This window comes from Equus asinus, chromosome 8 (assembly GCF_041296235.1).
Source record: "Equus asinus isolate D_3611 breed Donkey chromosome 8, EquAss-T2T_v2, whole genome shotgun sequence".
Taxonomy (NCBI): domain Eukaryota; kingdom Metazoa; phylum Chordata; class Mammalia; order Perissodactyla; family Equidae; genus Equus; species Equus asinus.
The window spans coordinates 34963346-34983254 of record NC_091797.1 but is presented as its reverse complement, the minus strand read 5'-3'; the positions used below and the strand labels follow the sequence as shown (position 1 = coordinate 34983254).

The 19909-nt window shown below is 43.1% G+C and overlaps 1 long non-coding RNA gene across 3 annotated transcripts in view; it reads right to left on the bottom strand.

Moving 5' to 3' along the window:
• Nucleotides 1–1755: 1755 nt before the first annotated feature.
• The window catches only part of LOC139045982 (uncharacterized), a 33446-nt gene continuing 15292 nt past the window's right edge, over nt 1756–19909 (bottom strand). For all 3 annotated transcript variants that reach the window (XR_011505540.1, XR_011505539.1, XR_011505538.1), the window contains exon 4: nt 1756–19615. This is a non-coding gene — a long non-coding RNA (uncharacterized lncRNA). The remainder of the gene's footprint in view (nt 19616–19909) is intronic.

The following is a 19909-nucleotide window of genomic DNA, read 5'->3' as shown; positions in this document are numbered from 1 at the left end:
GGAAGATTGGCACAGATGTTACCTCAGGGACAATCCTCCTCAAGCAAAAAGAGAAAGATTGTTAATGGATGTTAGCTCAGGGCCAATCTTCCTCACCAAAAAAAAAAAGAAAGAAAGAAAGAAAACGAATTGAAGGCTGAGATTAGTTGCCTCCCAATAGGAAGTTACAATCCCTTACCCAATTTCCAGACCTGAGCCAAATCTCAGACCCAGAACCCATTGATTGAAGGGGAGCCTAGGTTCCCTGAGGAAGTACCCTGCAACATGAAGACAACTGTGTACAGTAGTAATTCCCCAAGTCCTTCCATAAAAGTACCTAAGGTCACTTACTCTAGTCATCATACACAGGGAAGAGAATATTTAGATACTTTGTAGGTCTGCTTGGTGCATAGTCCCATTTGACACTGATACCTGGGGAACCAAAGCACCATCATGAACCCCTGTTAGAGGAAAGGCACATAGGGAACAGGAAATACTTTGAGTCCTGCCTCAGGTCCATCCAAATCTCAGTGGGTTCTCTGAGTCCATACACCTACTTGGTCATTTTCCTGGTTTCCAGACACATATTTTTAGAGTTGGCAAGAAACTTCACATTGGTTCTTTCTTGAGTGTGAGCTTTTCAGTGAGGAAGGCCAACTGGAAGCCCCCAAAACAGCCTCCTAACTTCGGCCAAGAAAGAAAATTAAAACAATATTGCACCTTGAGGGCAATGAAAGAGGTTAATGTCATCTTCAAAGACTTAAAGGATGCAGCAGTGGTGGCCCCATCGCAGACCCATTCAAGTCACCATTGCGGTTCTTGCAAATACTGGATGGATCATTGCCAATGATAGTGGATTACTGAAAACTTAATTGATAATTAGTCCCAATTTACAGCAGCTGTTCTGAATGTGATATCTTTAATAGACCAGATTTACAGAGCTGCTGGTACATGGTAATGACTATTGATATGCCTAATGCATTGAACACCTATGAAAAAGAGGATCAGAATTTGCTTATGTTCACATGGGACAAATAAGACTATACTTTCTATTTTTCCCCAGGGCTCTGTTACTTCTCCTGCTCATCATAAGGTAGAAAGAAGAAATTCTTATGGAACCACAAAAGACCACAAGTAGCCAAAGCAATCCTGAGGAAAAAAGGACAAAGCTGGAGGCAACACTTCCGGATTTCAAGCTCCATTATAAAGCTTTAGTAATCCAAACAGTATGGTACTGGCATAAACACTGACACATAGACCAATGGAACAGAAAGGAGAGCCTGCTAATAAGCCATGTGTGGTATAATAAGAAATACATTAGGTCCTTGTCCCTGGTTCCTGGCACAAAGCTCCTAAATCCCATAGAATTTCCTGAGTGATAGGAGTGTCTTTTGTTACTCATAAGGAGCCCTTTTTGGCACATCTGAGTTTATACAAACGAGATAACTTAGTGTGGGGCTCCTAGATAAACTCAGGATGGGGCTGGTCACCAAAAAGACCAACTGATTGGAGGGTTGGAACTTTCGGGCCCACCCACCAACCACTGGTAAGGTGGGGGGTGCTAAAGTTAAGCTCTAAAACAACTCTTAGACAAGATTGGATGAGCTTCCAGGTTGGTGAATGCATCCATGTGCCAGGAAGGTGGCACACCCCAGTTCTACAATGACAGAAGCTCCTATGCTAGAACCCCTGTGGACCTCTCCATATGTTTCTGTTTATCTGGCTGTTCATATGTGTCTTTTATAATACCTTTATACTAAACTGGTAAACATAAGTAAATATTTGTCTGAGTTCTGTGAGTGGCTCTAGCAAATTAATTGAACTTGAGGAGGGGGTCCGGGGAACCTCTGATTTATAGCCAGTTGTTCAGAGCACAGGTAACTACCTGGACTTGCAACTGGCCAGAGAAGTGAGGGCAATCTTGTAGGACTGAGCCCTTAATCTGTGGGATTCAATGCTATCTCCAGGTAGAAGTGTTGGAATTGAATTAAAGTGTAGGACTCCCAGGCTCTGTCCACTGAGAACTGGAGAAATGTTTATTGGTGTAGAAAAAACAGATTGGATCATGCACATATAGTCAATTAATATTTGACAAGGGAGCCAAGAATACTCAATGGGGAAAGAATAGCCTCTTCAATAAATGGTAATGGGAAAACTGGATGTTCACATGCAGAAGGAAAGGAAATTGGACCCCTATCTTACACCACTCACAAAAATTGGCTCAAAATAGATTAAACACTTAAATATAAGACCTGAACCCATAAAACTCTTAGAAGAAAACATAGAGAAAAAACTCTTTGACGTTGGTATTGGCAATGATTTTTTAGATATGACAACAAAAGCACAAACAACAAAAGCAAAAATCAACAAGTGGGACTACCTCAAACTAAAAAGCTTCTGCGCAGCAAAGGAAACGACCAATAAAATGAAAAGGCAATGTGTAGAAAGGGAGAAAATATGTGCAAAGTATATATCTGATAAGGGGTTAATATCCAAAATGTATCAGGTACACATACAACTCAATAGAAAAAAAAAACAAATAATCTGATTAAAAAATGGGCAAAGACTTGAATAGACCTTTTTCCAAAGAAGATATCCAAATGGCCAACAGATACATGAAAAGATGCTCAACATCACTAAAGAAGAGGGAAATGGAAATCAAAACCATAATGAGATATCACCTCCCACCTGTTAGAATGGCTGTTATCAAAAAGAAAAGAGCTAACAAGGATTGGTGAGGATGTGGAGACAAGGAAGCCCTTGGGCACTGTTGGCAGGAAGGTAAGTTGGTGCAGCCACTATGGAAAGCGGTATGGAGATTCCTCAAAAAATTAGAAATAGAACTGCCATATGATCCAGCAATTCCACTTATGGGTATTTATGTGAAGGAAATAAAATCACTATCTTTGAAGAGATATCTACAGGCCTATGTCGATTATAGTATTATTCATAATAGCAAAGACCTGGAAACAACCTAAGTGCCCTTGAATGAATGAATGGACTAAGAAGATTTGGTATTTATATATAATGGAATATTATTCAACCATAAAATGAAGGAAATCCTGCCATTTTTGACAACATGGATGGTGCTTGAGGGCATTATGCAAAGTGAAATAAGTCAGACATGGAAAGAAAAATATTGTATGATCTCACTTATATGTGGAATCTAAAAAGGCTGAACTCAGGGAAAGGGAGAGTAGATTGCTGATTGCCAGGGGCTGAGCATGGGGGAAATGGGTGACATTGGTCAAAGGGTGCAAACTTCCAGTTATAGATGAATAAGTTCTGGGGATCTAATGTACAGCATAGTGACTATAGTTAACAATACTGTATCGTATACTTGGAAGTGGCTAAGAGAGCAGATCTTAAATGTTCTCACCACACACACACACACACACACACACACACACACACACATGACGCACAGGTAACTATGTGAAGTGATGGATGAGTTAACTTACCTTACTGTGGTAACCATTTTGCAATATATACATATATCAAATGATCATGTTACACACCTTAAATGTACACAACGTTATGTTTCATTATATCTCAATAACGCTGGAAAAACATTTTTTTAAAAAATGGAAGATAATTTCTATATATCAGTAAGGAATATTTTCAAAAAAAAAAAGGGACTGGGCCACCTGGACATTCTACAGAACATCACATTGGTCCAACATATTGATAGCGTCGTGTTATTAGACTCTGAGGAGCAAGAATTGGAAAGTACTCTGGATGCTTTGGTTACATGAATGCATCCCAATGGTAGGTTGTTAAAACTCTTCAAAGATTCAGAGGCCTCTCCACAAGGCTAAAGTTTGATGATTCCAGTGGTCTGGGGCATGGTGGAACATCCTCTCAGAAGTAAAGGACAGGGTATTGCACATTTTATCTTCTGCCACTAACAAACAAGTCCCACATTCGGTAGCTCTCTTCAGAGTTTAGAGGAAGCATGTCCCATACTATGGCAATGTTTTTCTGACTTGTATATCAGGTAACATAAAAGTTGCTGGTTTTAAGTGGAAGCATGTCCAGGCTATAGTAACTAGCCTTACTACTTAGGTCATCTGACCCAGCAGATGTCATAGTGCTAGAGGTACGTGTGGTAGGAAAAGTTGCCATGTGGAATCTGGTATATCTGGCAATTCCCAATAGGAGGGTGTTCAACACAGACCCCCAGCCCTCTGAGGCAACAAGCATGGCCATCTGCTGCAGAGAACTATACATCATTCAACAAACAGCTCCCACATTGTTGCTGGGCCCTTGGAGAGATGGTGAATCTGATCATGGGACGCAGGTGCCTTTCGTGACCTGGGTACTGTCAGGCCCCAGCAGCAATCCACTCTAAGATGGAAGTAGTACATCCAGGATTGGACTAGCACGGGGGTCGGCACACTACAGACCATGGGTCAAATCCAGCCCACTGCCTGTTCTTGTAATAAAGTGGTAGTGGAACACAGACACATCTGTTCTTTTAGGTGTTGTCTATAGCTGCTCTTGCACTACAACAGCAGAGTTAAGTACTTATGACAGAGACTATATGCACACAAAGCAGAAAATATCTGCCACTAATTAGTTGTATAACAAATGTTTCAGACCTCCATGTCACCTACCACTGTCATACCTTTGCTTTTTCCTCAGCCCTTACCTATGATCTAACGGGGAGTTCCTATGACCAGAGGACCTAAGAGGGAAAAAACGTGAGCTTGGCTCACAGATGTGTCACCTCACTATGTTGGTGTGAGCCGGTCGTGGATTGCACTACTCAGGGATGACCACACACAGTGTCAAGCGAACTTCCTCCCAATGGGCAGAACGTCAGGTAGTGCTCCAATTCATCCGCTTTGTGTAGACACAAAAGTGGCCTGAGATAAGAACATGTACAAACTCACAAGCAGGGGCAATGGCTTATCCAGTTGATCAGGGTCCTTGAAGAAGCAAGATTGGAAGATCAGGGACAAGGATATCTTGGGAAGAGGCATATAGTAGACACAAAGTGTTAGGATCTTTTGTATCAAGTGTTAATGCTCACCAGAAATTACCCACCATACCAGAAACACTAAACAGCTAAGTGCACAGGATGACAGCCTCTGTCCTTAGACATCCCAGAGCTTGGACAACAGGCTCATGAAAGAGTATGCATGGTGGCAAAGAAGGTAACTATACATGGGCCCAACAGCATGGGCTCCCTCTCACCACAGTTGATATAGTTATTGCAAAAACTGATATGTGACCTTCCAGCAACAAATAAATTCCAATCTATATCAACCCCATGGAGGCCAATAAATAACATTATTACTCTTCTGCCCCTGAAAAATCAAAGATTTAGCCTAATCTGGATTGACATGTATACCGGGCATGGGTTTGTCCCTCCTTCCCAAGGTGTCTCATTCAGAACCATTATCCAAGCAGTCACATAGGTGAGATCTTCTAATACGGGACTGTACAGAAGTCCCAGACTAAGGAACCTACTTCACAACAAAGGTAGTGTGGCAGTGAGCATCTGATCATGAGATCCACTGATCCTACCCCATACCACACCATACAGAAGCTCCCAGCTGACAGAGCAGTGGAAAGACCTCTTGAAATTGTAGCAGCAGAACCATGCTGAAGGTGACACCCTGCAAGGATGGGTGCTGTCCTGCAGGATGAATTATACACAAAGGTTTAAATAAACAACAATTATATGATGCTGTGACCTCAAAGCGTAGAATAAGTAGGTATTACAACCAAGTATGGAACAGGACTGACTCTACTCACCATCACTCCCAGTAATTCACTTGGGGTGTTTCTGCCTCCCATCCTCTCAACAGGCTCTACTGTTCTAGAAGTTCAGGTTCCCAGAGGAAAATGCTTTCAACAGGGAACACAGTAACAATCTAAGAGTCCCATTAAACTGAGAGCTATGGCTACCACCTGTTCTCTTTGGGCTCCTCATGCCAGTAAACCAGGGGACGAGGGAAGGAGTTACTTCATTCCACTAATGGTCTTACTTGTCCTTTGCTAAGTTTCCTACAAATTGTGAACTAACAGAATTCTGGAGAAGCTGTGCCCACATAGAGTGACTAATGTAAGAAGAAAGTGGAACTGATTAGTGCAAAAGATGGACTGTAGCTGGTGGTTTTGGTACCCCAATAAGATTTGGTACACCCGTGCCTCAGCTGCTATCAGTGTTATTACTAAAGAATCACAACTGCCCCACTCTCCAGAGAATTGCCTTCAGCTCATGGAAGCTGCTGGGTATGAAGTAGGCAATCTTGGAAAACCAGACTCCTCAAGGGCTCTACAAAGCACATAAGCCTTGGCCTATGAATCCTGGACATTCTTTAAATTATAAAACAAGAGGTCAGCATGCTAGAACACTAACCCATCCTTCTCTTCTTCTCCCCTCCCCTACTCTCCGTGCCTCCTCCTTCACTTTCACATTCCTTCTCCCCTCCATCTCTGCCCTCTTCTCCCCTTCCCCCCACCTAAAAAGTTCAAAGTAAATATTTTATAACATTATGATAGCAAAGGCCTTTCTAAACATATCCAAAAGCCAGAAATGATAAAGTAAAAAGACTTAAAAACCTTACTATCTGTATCTGAAATTTTGGTATAAAAAATAGGGAAAATTGTTATTATTCATAATATCTATAGTGAAGATTTATAAATCAATAACATCCACAAACATGCTCTTCTATGCTCTTCATTCTTCTTCTGGATGAAGATGACCACAGCAACCTTAGGAACCACATAATGAACGTGGTACAAACTCTGTCAGCCTGAATCCCTGAATGATTGTGTGGAGCAGATAGTGCTGCCTCCAACCGCCCAACACACTGCTCAGTTAGGACCACACTGAGCAGCTTATAGGCAAAAATAATCTCTATTATGTTAAATCACTGAAATTTGGGGGTTTATTTGTAATAACAACTAACTTACCCTAACTAATATATACCCTTCACCAACAGCCAGATTCAGAGCACTAACTTACTTGGCAGAGCAGGCAAGTGTAATGGGCTGAATGTTTGTGTCCCTTCAAATTTGTATGTTGAAACCTCAGCCTCCAATATGACAGTTTTTGGAAATGGGGTCTTTGGGTGGTAATTAGGGTTAAATGAGGTCATGAGGGTGAGACCCTCATAATGGCATTAGTGCCCTTAAAAGAAGAGATGCCAGGGGCTGGCCCCGTGGCCGAGTGGTTAAGTTCGCGCACTCCGCTGCAGGCGGCCCAGTGTTTCATTGGTTCGGATCCTGGGCGCGGACATGGCACTGCTCATCAAGCCACGCTGAGGCAGCGTCCCACATGCCACAACTAGAAGGACCCACAACGAAGAATATACAGCTATGTACCAGGGGGCTTTGGGGAGAAAAAAGGAAAAAAATAAAATAAAATAAAATCTTAAAAAAAAAATCAAGCCAAAGAAATATATTAAAAAAAAAAAGAAGAAGAGATGCCAGAGAGCTTGCTCCCTCTGTCCATCATGTGAGGACACAGTGAGAAGGCGGCCGTCTGCAAGCCAGGAAGTGAGGTTTCCCCAGGAACGAATCTGCCTTGACTTTGGACTTTCCAGCTTCCAGAACTGTGAGGAAATAAATTTCTGTTCTTTAAGCCATCCCATCTATAGTATTTTCTTATGGCAGACGAAGCCAACTAAGACACCAAGATTTGAACTTTCATATCAAATTTGAGATTAAAGTTCTAACAGGATTAATTTTTTTATACTGCAGCAAGACTGTACTGGTAACATGAAGTAACTGTAAAATCATGGACTACACCCAGCTAATTATTAAGGAACCCACTATCCAGTAGGAAAGAAAGGTTAAACACAGCAGAGTGGGAAGCCATTATCAGGGGGGAAAAATTAAAACTTTTTCATTGAGAATGGATTGAATAAACTGTTATGTTGTTTAGCATAACAAAGTGGAAAAGGTGTATTGCCTGGAAGAACATCAATAAGTTGTGGGAGTATACTGGAGAAGAAAATGGAGAATTAAGAAGTAACTTTGGAAGTAACCACTTGGTGCTCTTGGAAATGCTTGAGAGGGTCTTTGCAGGGGCTGGAAAGCCTGGTGAGCAGTTGTAGCCAGAGCCTGGAAATGTGCTGAGACCCAGAGCTAGATGCCCTGGAGGCTCCTTCCCTCCACTCTTGTTATCAGACTAGGGATTTGGGTCAGCAGGTCTGAATCTGCTCTTCAGAAGAACAGGCTGATGCCAGGCACTGAGCTCCAGGGACTGCCACTTTCTAACAAGCTCAGATCCTTGACCATGGACCTGCTATTGTATCAGAGTAGCACAGATGTCTCTGTCTTGCTGACGCAGCAAATATGCACGGAGCAACGGAGGTCCAGCATCACCTGCAAAGGTAATGAGGAACCAGGACTTGCCCTTTAGATAAAAGAGGGAAGTAAGTGTCTCCAGAACCTTTAGAGGAGGGCTGGTCCAGGTGCAGGGTGTGGCCGGTTCTGTAGCTCTTCTATATTCACTACACCAAATGGAGCAGAAGCTTGAGGCAGAATATGATAAATGACAGCATCACTGCCTCCTCCAGAGGTCTCAGAATGTCCTGTGACTTGTCCTTAGCGGGACATGAACGGAAAATTGGTAAAGTAAAAGGTAGAATAGACACGCATGCATCAGCATATCCTTTGTGAGTTACAGGAAATACAAGAGATAGAGAAACAAGTTAACAACACCAGGAGGAAGCCCTTAGCCAAGTTCAGAATGTGGAACATTTTACAGGACAAATGACCTGGTTTCTTCAACAAATCAAAGGCTTGAAAACAAAGATGGGGTGGGTGGTATTTTACAGAAGCAAGGAGACTAGAGAGAGACTATCTGCTTCAAACAAATCAACTGAAAAAGATACACTGAAGACACCAAAGGACATTTGAACATGCACTAGGTATTAAGTGAAATTAGACAATTTTTGATAACTTTGTTAGGTGTGATAATAGCATGGTGGTTATGTTAAAAAAAAAATAACCCTTATCAGTAAGAGATGCATACTGAACTATTTAACCGTGAAATTATATGTATAGGATTTGCCTTTAATATACTCCAGGAAACATGAGTGGGAGGAATGGATGAAACGATGATAAAATGTTGGAAATTGTTGAAGCTGATGATGAGTAATAAGGGTTCATTACACAATTCTCTCTACTACTTGGGCATCTGAAATTCTCCATAATAAAAATAATTTGAAAAAGAACATGGGGATAAGCACAAGAAACTGTTTAAAGCATTGAAAATGGCTGCTGATAGGAAGTAAAAATCCCAGGTGAGGCATGTTGGGGCAGGGAATTAATCATGTCTGTCCAGGAAAGTTGAGCGTTCATCCGAATTGTGTCCCACCCCCAAATTCATATATTGAAGCCTAACCCCCAGGGTGATGGTATTTGGAGATGAGGCCTTTGGAAGGTAGTATTCCATGAGATCATAAGAGTGGGGCCCTCATGATGAGGTTAGTGCTCTTATAAAACAGACACCAGAGAGCTTCCCCTCTCCACCGTGTGAGCACACAGTGAGAAAGCAACCATCTATCTGCAAGCCAGGGAGAGAGCTCTCACCAGAAGCTGACCATGCTGGCACCTTAATCTCGGACTTCCAGCCTCCAGAACTGCTGGAAAATAAATTTCTGTTGTTTTAAGCCAAAAAAAACTTTACAGTTCATTATAAGCTTGGTAGTACTATTTTACAATGGTATATGATGAAAATGAAAATAAAGTGCACAATAAGCCTCATTGGTGCTGGGCACTAGAGATACAGAGAGGGAGCCCACAGGTGTCTGGGGAAGTACACAGGCAGCTGGTGGCAGTACAGTGTGAAAACAGGTGCAATGCAGTGCGTTCTCCAGGTGCAACTGTGCACAGAAAGTTGCCGTCTAGGGAGATGCTTCACATGATATGTGGAGGTGCCTGAGAGGAGGTGAGATTGGGAGGGGAGGGAGAAGGGATGGCATTCCATTTTGGAGAACTGGCAGTTTAAGCTCGGGAACGATGTCAACACTGAGATTCTGGAATCACACTGTGCACCTGGCCCTATATAAAACTTACCTTCCATATGTCCTCCAAATGTGGCCCTAAATTCAGCTTCTATATCCTCCTTGGTCAGAGTCTCAAACCTAAAATTAGTCCTCTTGCCAGGTTAGGAGTTTCTATGATTCCTCTCCTTTGACATTTCTTCTCCATAGCCTGAAATTTACCATCATTCTCGAAGACCACATTTAGGAGGAAACCCAGGAACCCTGCATCCCAGAATGTAAGGCTGAGGGCCATGGCGTGCTACTCCAATTCTAAAAGAGCCCACCTGTGCTCTAAGATCCTGATGAAATGCCCAGCACCCCTGTGGGAACCCAGGTGTATCCATACAGGATAATAAGCCCTAGCAATTGCATATAATAATGGCTTTAGAGACATTACACTGGAAATCCATCCACCTTTGACCATTTCAACGTTAATTGCATGACTCTGTATGTGGACGGCGAGTAGCTCACCGAGTCAGTAATAAAGCAGGAAAACACAGCTGTCTGTCTGCTGGACTCTCAGGCTACACTTTGTGCAGGACTGTCTCCTTAACACCAACCAGGAATCTCTTCTCCTGAGACTCGGTAATCGCCATGGAGTATCTGCTGCCACTGTCCCTGACCCAACAAATCCAATCTCTATCATTGAGAGTATTTCCTAGGTGAGGGAAAGAAATGCCCTTTAATGACGTGAAGCATGGTCTAGTTGTCACCATTTTATTGACATGAGATATCTAGTACCCCGACCAAGGCCTTACAAAGAGGAATATTAGAAAACCATAACACCTTTTTCTCAGCATCCACTCACCTAAGATAAAGGTAGATCTCTACCTGCCAGAAGTAACGGTTTCGTTCCCTCAGTTTTCAAACCGTGAAGATTCTTAAAAATTTAGCGTCAAGTGCTGAACAGATTATATGTAAGAAGTAAGCTACCCCTGAGGGTGTCACTGCTTGTTGTTTGTTTAAACATGATAAGGAGCTTTAAAATATCTTACTGGAAGCCTGAATTCCGTTCACAAGATCTGAATAATCTCTGGCGTTTATAAGCTTCCCGAGCCAAGGGGCACAGACTATGGCTAGTTTGCTCACTTGGAAGGCCTAGAAAAAGGCTGGCATTCAATTTTTAATAACTTTTAAAAAAAAAACGTCTTTTTGTCTGATTTTACCCTGGGCTTGCTCCAGAGGAAAATCTGGGTGTTATTTGTAAGGGAAGAAAAATAAGGGAAGAGCTCTTCTTTCTTTTTGCAAAGTAGAGAGCACTGTGAAGGGGACTGCAGTCCAGGGAGTCTGGGGTTAAAATCCTCCACCTCACAAGAAAGTGGTGATTGAGGGTCCATGGCTGGTTTGGCTCAGGAAGCACATTCAAAGCAAGAATCTCCAGTCTCTTCTGACAACAACACTGCATCAGCTCCTGGATACTAAAGGGTTTGGGTTTTCACATCTCTGAAACTGTAAGGTTTGGAAGATTCTTGCGGGGTGCGACCACAGAGACAAAGTTGTCCTCAGCTGGTGTTGCTTATGCATGTGTGAGGGGGCCAGTAACCGGCAGGAACTGTTTATCTGATTGTCACCTCGGCTGATTCCCTGCATTGGAAGCAGTGCATTCGATTGGATTTAACCTAGATTTAGATTCGTAGCTGCCACTTAAAAGGTCTCGAGTGATTATAGGATAATGGAATATTGGCTATCATGTATGCAGAAGAGTCTGAAATCAAATTCAGAGAATAAAATTCTGCAAAGTGATTATTCATCCTGAGCAGAATGGCTGCACTTCTGTACTTTGTCATGAAGCAACATTCAGCTACAATAGAGGACCCACGCAGGGAAGAAAGCAGAATTTCGAGAAAGCACACTTCCATCTTTCTCCTTAAGACAGGGGTAAAATTGTTGTTTATCACATGCCTTACAATGTATTATAATGGGCAGAAGTTGCCATATTCTAGACCATTTTATGTATGTGTTAAATCAACAGAGTTCGGTTTGACCAATTTGTGATACAAACAGGTATCATTCAATAGTTTCCAGTTCACTTTCAAAGAAACTGTTTCAATTACATTTGCGACTTTGGATAGGTTACTTTCTCCCTCAGTACCCCAGTCTCCTTACACCTGAACTGTAGGTTAGTAAAAGTAACTACGATAACTCAGAGGTTGGGAATTAAATGAGCTGATATTTGAAAGCACTTGGAACAGTGGCCAGCACATAGTAAGTGCTGTGCCAGTGTTTGCTGTTATTATTAATCTTATTACTGCAACATGTACATGAAATTAGAGAAAATAAAATGAGAAAGTTTAACCAAACAGACAATTCAGAAGGAATCCCTTGTCTTTGAATATGCTGTCAAAGGACATAGGTGATCTTGAAAGTGGTAAAACGATCAAGGTCACAAACAAGTTCTGAAGAGCAGAGTGTGGCAGCAGGTGTCTCAGTGACACTGTGCAAAACGACCTGTGGCCAAAGCAATTCAGAGAACGCTCAGATTCTTTAGATTTCTCAAATTATGAAATCTTAAAATTTGGGTATTGATGGGAACATATTATATGAGTGAATGGATAAATTTATGGTATGCCAATCAGCCAAAAACACTGCATACATTTTATATAGATTTAACTTTTTCCTTCAAAGCTATTAAATTAATAGTGCAGCTTAGAAATGATCTAAGAGCTGTAATATGTTGAAGATTTTCCAGGTGCCAAGTGCTGGCACTTCACATTTATTCTATCACTCATCCCTAAAATAGCTCAAAGCTCATTTTAGAGACAAGGACCCTGGGGATTAGAAAGGTTAATGTAAGTAATGTGTCCAAGGCTACACTTCTAGTCATTGCAGCTGGGATGGAGACAACATTAAATTCTGTGGGCCCTCATAAAAAACAAATAATATTTGCATTACTATGGCAAGACTCTTTTAGTTGTGAGTGAACGGTTCAGGCAAAGAGATTTAACATGTCGACTTACCTGGGAAGGCCAGGGGTGAGGCTGACTTAAGACATGATTGGATCCAGGGACTCAAACTTGTCATCAGATGCTATCTCTCTCTCTCCCTATTCCTAGGGAAGGTAGCCACAAGCTCCAACCCCCCCTCACATTATCCCACTTTAACAACTTCCACAGAAAGATAGGCATCTTTCTCACGTGTCCATACACAAAGTACCAGAGATTATCATCCTTGGACCAATCCCTGTTGCTAGGCAGATGTGGTACAACCTGATTGGTCAGTTCTGGGTCATGTGATTCTCTCATCCTGTGGTGCATTATAATATTTCCTAAGATATTTAAGGTCGTGCTGATTATTAAACCATGCAACTATTAACCCAAAATACCTATGCAAATTCTGCGGTCCATTTGAGAAATAAGAGACAACATTCACTATCAGAACTGCTGGCTTTCTTTTCACTTCCTTATCTCTTTAGGTTTTCACCTAAAACTTCCATCTTTTAATCCCAAAATTACCTAGAAGACTGGGTCACCTTTCTGGGATCATAATTTTGATGCTAATTCTTTTGGGGTGAGTACCAAATCCATTTAACCTAAGCTCTGTATTTATTCTAGTCTCTGCATTCATAGCCACAGCTCTGTGGAGGCTATGCATTCAGTTGGTTCCCAAAGTCACCCTGTGGTTTGCCAGCTCTAAGAGTCCCCCAGTGTTCCCATCCTCTGGTATTCCAGCCTTTGCATAATACCCACCCTTGGAAACTAAGTTGGACCTAGTGACTTGCTGGTAACAACAGAATATAGTGAAGTGATGAAATATATATTTTTGGATTACAAGGCAACAGGATATATAGAAACTGGGATCAAGTGTCTCAAGGCTGGCTGTCCAAGCTAGGTTGGGGAAGCACAGACTCCCCATGGAACCCAATCACAAATAACCCTGCATTTATTGTCTACCTGAGAGGTTGCTTCTCTAGATGTCAACCTCCACAGTCCCTGCTATCAGACAGAAGGAGGAGGAGGAAGAGACCTCCAGCAGCGATTCTCATCCTGGCTGGAATGAACTAGGGATCCCTCTTTAAAAAGGACATGAAGGGATGTGAAGAAACAGAGACTCCCAAATCTAACATCCCTCAAGCCCAAACACCCCTCCAAACCAGGTGCACATCGCTAGAAAGATGAGGAAAGTAACAGTCTCTAATGTCCCTGTGCTGCCCTCTATGGTCCAGCACCCCTTTCTCCAATGTAGAATAAGGTCCCAGGGAGCCCACATTGATGAACTCTATAAATCTCTCTCTGCTCATCTTCAGAAGAGACCACCACAGCCACCCACTCCTCAGAAGTCCTATTTTCTCTATATGTATTAGTTTAGCTGTGTGTAGAAACCCAAATAACAGTGGTCTAAACAGGATGAAGCTTCTATGTGTCTCACATGCCAGTGAGGCAGGCAGTCCAGGGCTGCAAGGGTGACTGCACCATGAGGTTGTCCAGGCATCCAGGTTCCTATGACCTTCTTTCTCTGCTGTCCCTGGGATATTGTCCTTATTAGCATGACCCAAGGTACCTAAGAGCATGTCCATGGTCCATGAGCAGGGCAGGGAAAGCAGAGAAGGAGGTACAGTTTCCTCCCTTTAAGGACAAAACCTACAACTTTACATCTGCTTCATCTGATTGGCCAGAACCTAGTCAGACAAACACAACTAGCCTCGAGGGAGGCTGGACAATAAAAGAACTTATTAATCTGGGTGACCCTGTGACTAGATAAAATACTATTACTATGGAATAGAATGATTTATGCTATACTTAGTAAATTTTTAAAAACCAGGAATGACAGAATTCTCATTATCAATATCCTAAACTGAACCAGATTTATATGTAAAAAAAAGAACAATCTCAGAATATATTGTTAATTGATAACAAAGATGCAAATAGAATGTGTGGTAAAATACCACCTGATAAAAAGGGAAATCTCTCTCTGATACTGTGAAAACTAGTAACAGTGATTATGTCCAGGGAAGGAATTGGGAAGAATTGTCGATCAGACACAGGATGAAATTTACTTTTCACTGTATACCCTTTTAAATTATATGAATTTTTAAAACCTTGTGCATGTATTACTCATTCAAAATAAATTCTGACTTACCAAAGAAAAATCCACATTCATTTAGCAAACATTTATTAGGCAGTTAAACTAGACAGAGACTCTCTGCTGGGCTCAGTAAGAGAAACAAGGAATTCACAATGGGGTTGAATAACCTGGCACATGCAACATGTTATAATTAGTGGTTGGGAAACAGCTTCCAGGAGGAATCAAAGTCAAGACTGAGACCTGGGACCTTGGATTAAGGAATAGACTTAATCCAAGTAAGTGGGCAAAGGAAGCCTTTTAGAGAAAGAGCATCACAAACAAAGGCTCAGATGGAGAAAATACGTTGCAAGTGTGGAGGAGTGTTAGCAGATCAGGGTGGAGATTAGAGAAGAGCACAGTGACAAAAAGCAGGAGTGGATGGTGACCACGCTCCAGATCTCAAAGGCCATCTCAACTTGAGGAGAACCTTGGCTTTTAACCTGAGAACAACATGCAGCACATGGTGGCAATGAAGCCAGGGAGCACCCTAATCAGATCCGCATTTAGGAAGAATCTCTCTGGTTGAAATGTGAGAATGAACAGAGATACATGGAGAAGAAGCGGGGGTGGGCAGGGAAAACCTTTGCAGGAACAATAGTGAAGATATTAGGATGGAGAAAAAGGCTTGAAAGGACCAGAGTTCTGAGTGTAAAACTCAACTGCTTGTCATGGGAGCAGGAGCGTGTGAAAAATGCAGAGGGAAAGAGAAGGCCCCAGATGGTCAGCATCCCACCTGAAGAAACAAGGGCTTTGGGCCCATAGCTTAAGGAGTAGTTGGCGGGTTCATAAGTTTTTGGGTGATTGGCAGGGAGTTCAATTTAGTGGAGTTCTATAAGTACCTATTGAGTGCCTACTATGCACCAGATGTTGTGCCACCCACTGCACAAAGACAATTAAAGTACATCCCTTTGTGACCTAAATGTCTTGTCATGAGGAGGAACTGTGCTAATCTATGGCCTTCCAGGAGCCCCACTAATTTTTTCTCGTCCCTGTGTGGGAAGTTGGGAAGTGAGCTGAGACCTGGAAAGGAAACTTCACCCATTTGGTCCAAAGATTAATGGGGAGTTTAGTCAGAGAACACTCATTTCCTAATGTAGCTGACTAATCAATACAAGAGAAATAAAATCTCAAAGAAATCACCTGGATGAAGGGGAAGAAACCAACAAAGTGGAATCAGAAGAAGTGACTTTGTGGGATCCTGTATGAAAGCCAGCTGGAAGAAACAGTGGGACCCAGGATTTGCCTGCCAGGATGACACGTGGAAGAAAAACCAATTCAGTTTAGTGATGATGTTTTCCTAGAGACGTGGGAGGTCTGAAAGTAAAGGGGGAAACATTCCGAGAGGATGCTCTCTCAGGTTCACATAAACTCGAGAGAAACCTTTCCAATGACACTATAATTCTTATATCCAGAACCACCTTTGATAAACACAGCTCAGCTCTGCAGATCACGTTGTCTAACACAGGACTCACAGTTACAATGATCTTGTTCAGTGACTGTCTGTCCTGTGCACGAACACATGTAGTGCAGAGGCCTTGCAACCTCTGGTTCCTGCTTTCTCTGACCTGGAACAACCCTGTGCAGATTCTAAGATGGTGCCCAAATATCCCCACGTCCTGGTGATCAGTCGCTTGTGGAATCTCCTCCCCTTGAGTGTGAGAGGGACCTGTGACTTGCTTATCACCAACAGAATGTGGCCACAGTGATGGCACTTCCATGATTAGAATCATATAAGATTGTGACTTATGTCTTGCTAGTCTGTCTACTGTCTTCTCTTCCTGCAGGCTCTGATGAAGCGAAAGACCCACATGGCAAGGAACAGAGGCTGCCAATCTAAAGGTCCACCAGGAACTCCTCTCACTCCTCTTCTCTAGGGCAGCCCTTCCTTTTCCTGAAGACAGACATCCTGCTTTCTCCTTACCAGCATAGACATCAAGTTCTCTTCCGATCCTAGTTGTTTTTCTCTCACTCTATCCAGGAGGCCCCAGTAGGGAGCAGCAGGCAGAGGAAGTGCCCATGAGCAGGGATATGACCAGAGCTCTCCTCATGTTTTCACGGTGGAGAGCAGATGTTACCAGGGAGGCAGTTGGAAGAAAAGTCAGGGGCAGCAGGATTAGAAGGAGTGAACCCTTCCATCTCTCATGTCCTTGTGGGGCTGTGCTTTCGGGCTGTGAAACAAAACAGTGATGAATAAACTCTGCATGGCATTGCTGGTTATTACCCCTTCAGGATAGCCCACCTCACACCCCAAATATAAACACCATTGATTCCATACAGCCCAGATGTGACCCTCCATTCCTGCCACCTCCAGCAAATATAACCATCAGCCAACAGAACCATCTCTCCTGTCACTTCAAACCCCATGGACTCATCTATAGGAAGCGTGAGAAATGCAATAGATTCCTAACCAGGCAGTGCCTGGTAGGGAAAAGGAAGCTGTCAGAGTCCACAGGAGGAGGTGACCCTTAATGCGGCAGGTGAACAGTGGACAGGAGTCAACCTAACAGAGGGGGAACTCAGGCTCAGGAGTCAGACTGTTTCCTTAGAGTCACAGCTTAGCCAATTGAGAATGAGTTACCGCTCAGTGGCCTCAGTTTCCTTGTCTGAAAATGGGACTGGGTTCTTACGAGGTTTGAATGGTTTAACTCATGCAAGTCTCTTACTATCTTAGTGAGGATAATAAGGACTTTTACTAAAGCAGAATCCTGGAAAGGGAGCAGGACCCACCAATTTACCTTCTATTTCCTTCCTCCAAGTGCAATGAGGGCCAATTCTCCAACACTCACTGCCCTGAGCCTCCTCTTACTTGCCTGCAGATGGAGAGCTGCTCTGTCCCTTACAACCTGTGGACTAGGGGTGGGGGAAATGAGGGAAGGGCCAGGGTGGGGCCAAGGATGAGGAGGCCTCAGAGCAACACACACGTACATGAGTGCTTATATACGCATACACCCTCACACAGCTCATATGCATACACACGCCCGTATACACTTATACACACACACATATGCACACTCACAGACAAAAAAAATACACAACTCATACACATACACACGCCCGTATACACTTATACACACACACACACATATGCACACTCACAGACGAAAAAAATACCCATACATATGTATATGCACACGTGAATCCAGACACACAGACACATACACATGCACATCACACACTCCCTTCAGATTTGGGTCCTGGCTTACTCTCACTTAATCTCTTATAAGAAATTTAAGATCCTGAGGGAGATGGACCTGAGAAAATTTGTCCCACCAGAAAGAGACCCACTCCGCAGGCACTCTGGTACTTTCTAGATCTCATGTGCCCTGCTCCCGGCATCCTCCTAGACGAGCAAAGGATCTGACCTTAGATCAAGAGGCTGTCACATACACTGGGTACCTGGGAATTGCGCTCTGGGAGTCCAGCAGCCCACCAGCCTCCCACCTCACCTGCCGCTTCTCAGCCTGCCCTCCCACAGTCAGGGGTCCCTCCCAGACTTTGCTGCACAACAGGATGTCTGCTCATTGGCTCCAGAAGGAGCAGGGACAGGAGGTGCTACTCAGCCCCTTGGGGTGAGACACTCTTAGATCAAAATGAGGAAACCCAGATCCTCTTCCTCACCTGAGCTCTTGTCCTGTGACCCGAGTTACTATGAACTCAGCTCCCAGGAGATCCCAGCTGGAAAATCTCACCCCACACCTTGTTGAACTTTAATCTCTGCCTGCTTGAAATTTATTTATTTTCTTCATTGACCCAAATCAAAAATTTCCTTCAGGTTCTATCCAAAGTTCTATTTATCTCATTCATGAAACTCTCTCTGACCACTGGAATGTCTCGCCTATGAACTTTTGTAAACTATTTTCTCTGCTTCTCATTTGACATTTAAGGAAGTCCCAGTCCTTGACATCACTTGGTGCATCAAAGGGTCCACAAACTGCTCCCAGAAGTATGAGTGCCTCCCCATATTAATTGTAAGCTCTCAGGGGACAAACACTAGATTATACTCTTGTAGTTCCCCCCTCCAGCCCCCAAAATATATATGCTAAGCTTACATCCATGACCAGTGAACTGCTGAAATCATGAGTAACAGCAAACAGCCTCCACTCCCCATGTGACCAGACTGGGCGAGTCTTCACTCTCATGTGATAACTTGTGCACACTCGCCTGTCCCACCTGACCCTATGGGAACTGTTGTCAAGAGGCTTCCTGTCCCTGGGGACAGGGGTGAGGTGGTGAGCAGTGCTTCCCTCTGCTTTCTCCCAGGCACCAAGCTACTTGATTTTGTGGGTGCTGTTTGTTCAGTCCATGCATCATGGTTTGATTGTAGTATCACTGCATGTTTCTCAGATTTAAGGGGAAAATTTTCATCCAACTTGTAAAGATCTTGGTCTCATCATGAGAGTAACTTGGCTCCTCCATCAATCACTGAACGCAAGACTTTGCCTTCATTTCTTCACTGTCATAGCAGATGTAGGGTTGGTCATCCACGAAGTCACTGGCAGTAAACGCAGGGACTCCTGTACCTGGCTCAGACACAGCCGAGTAGAAATACTGCAGAGAGTGTGATCCTGAGGTAGGAACCAGAGACAGTGGATCAGAGTCAGCTCTAGTATTCATGAGTGAGTACCCAGTTCACAATGTGTGGGGAATGAGTGTGTATGTCTGTGTGCGGGTGGGTGTGAGTGTGTCTAATAGGAGAGAAAGGACACACAACATAAAACAACGGGAAGACACCTGCACAATGACCTCCTGCACAAGGAAATTCAAATTCCACACAGAGTATGCACTGAGAGAATTCAAAGAAACAAAAATAAATGTTACTGCCATGCCTCAATAAGAGAAGTTCCATGAAGAAGTCGTTC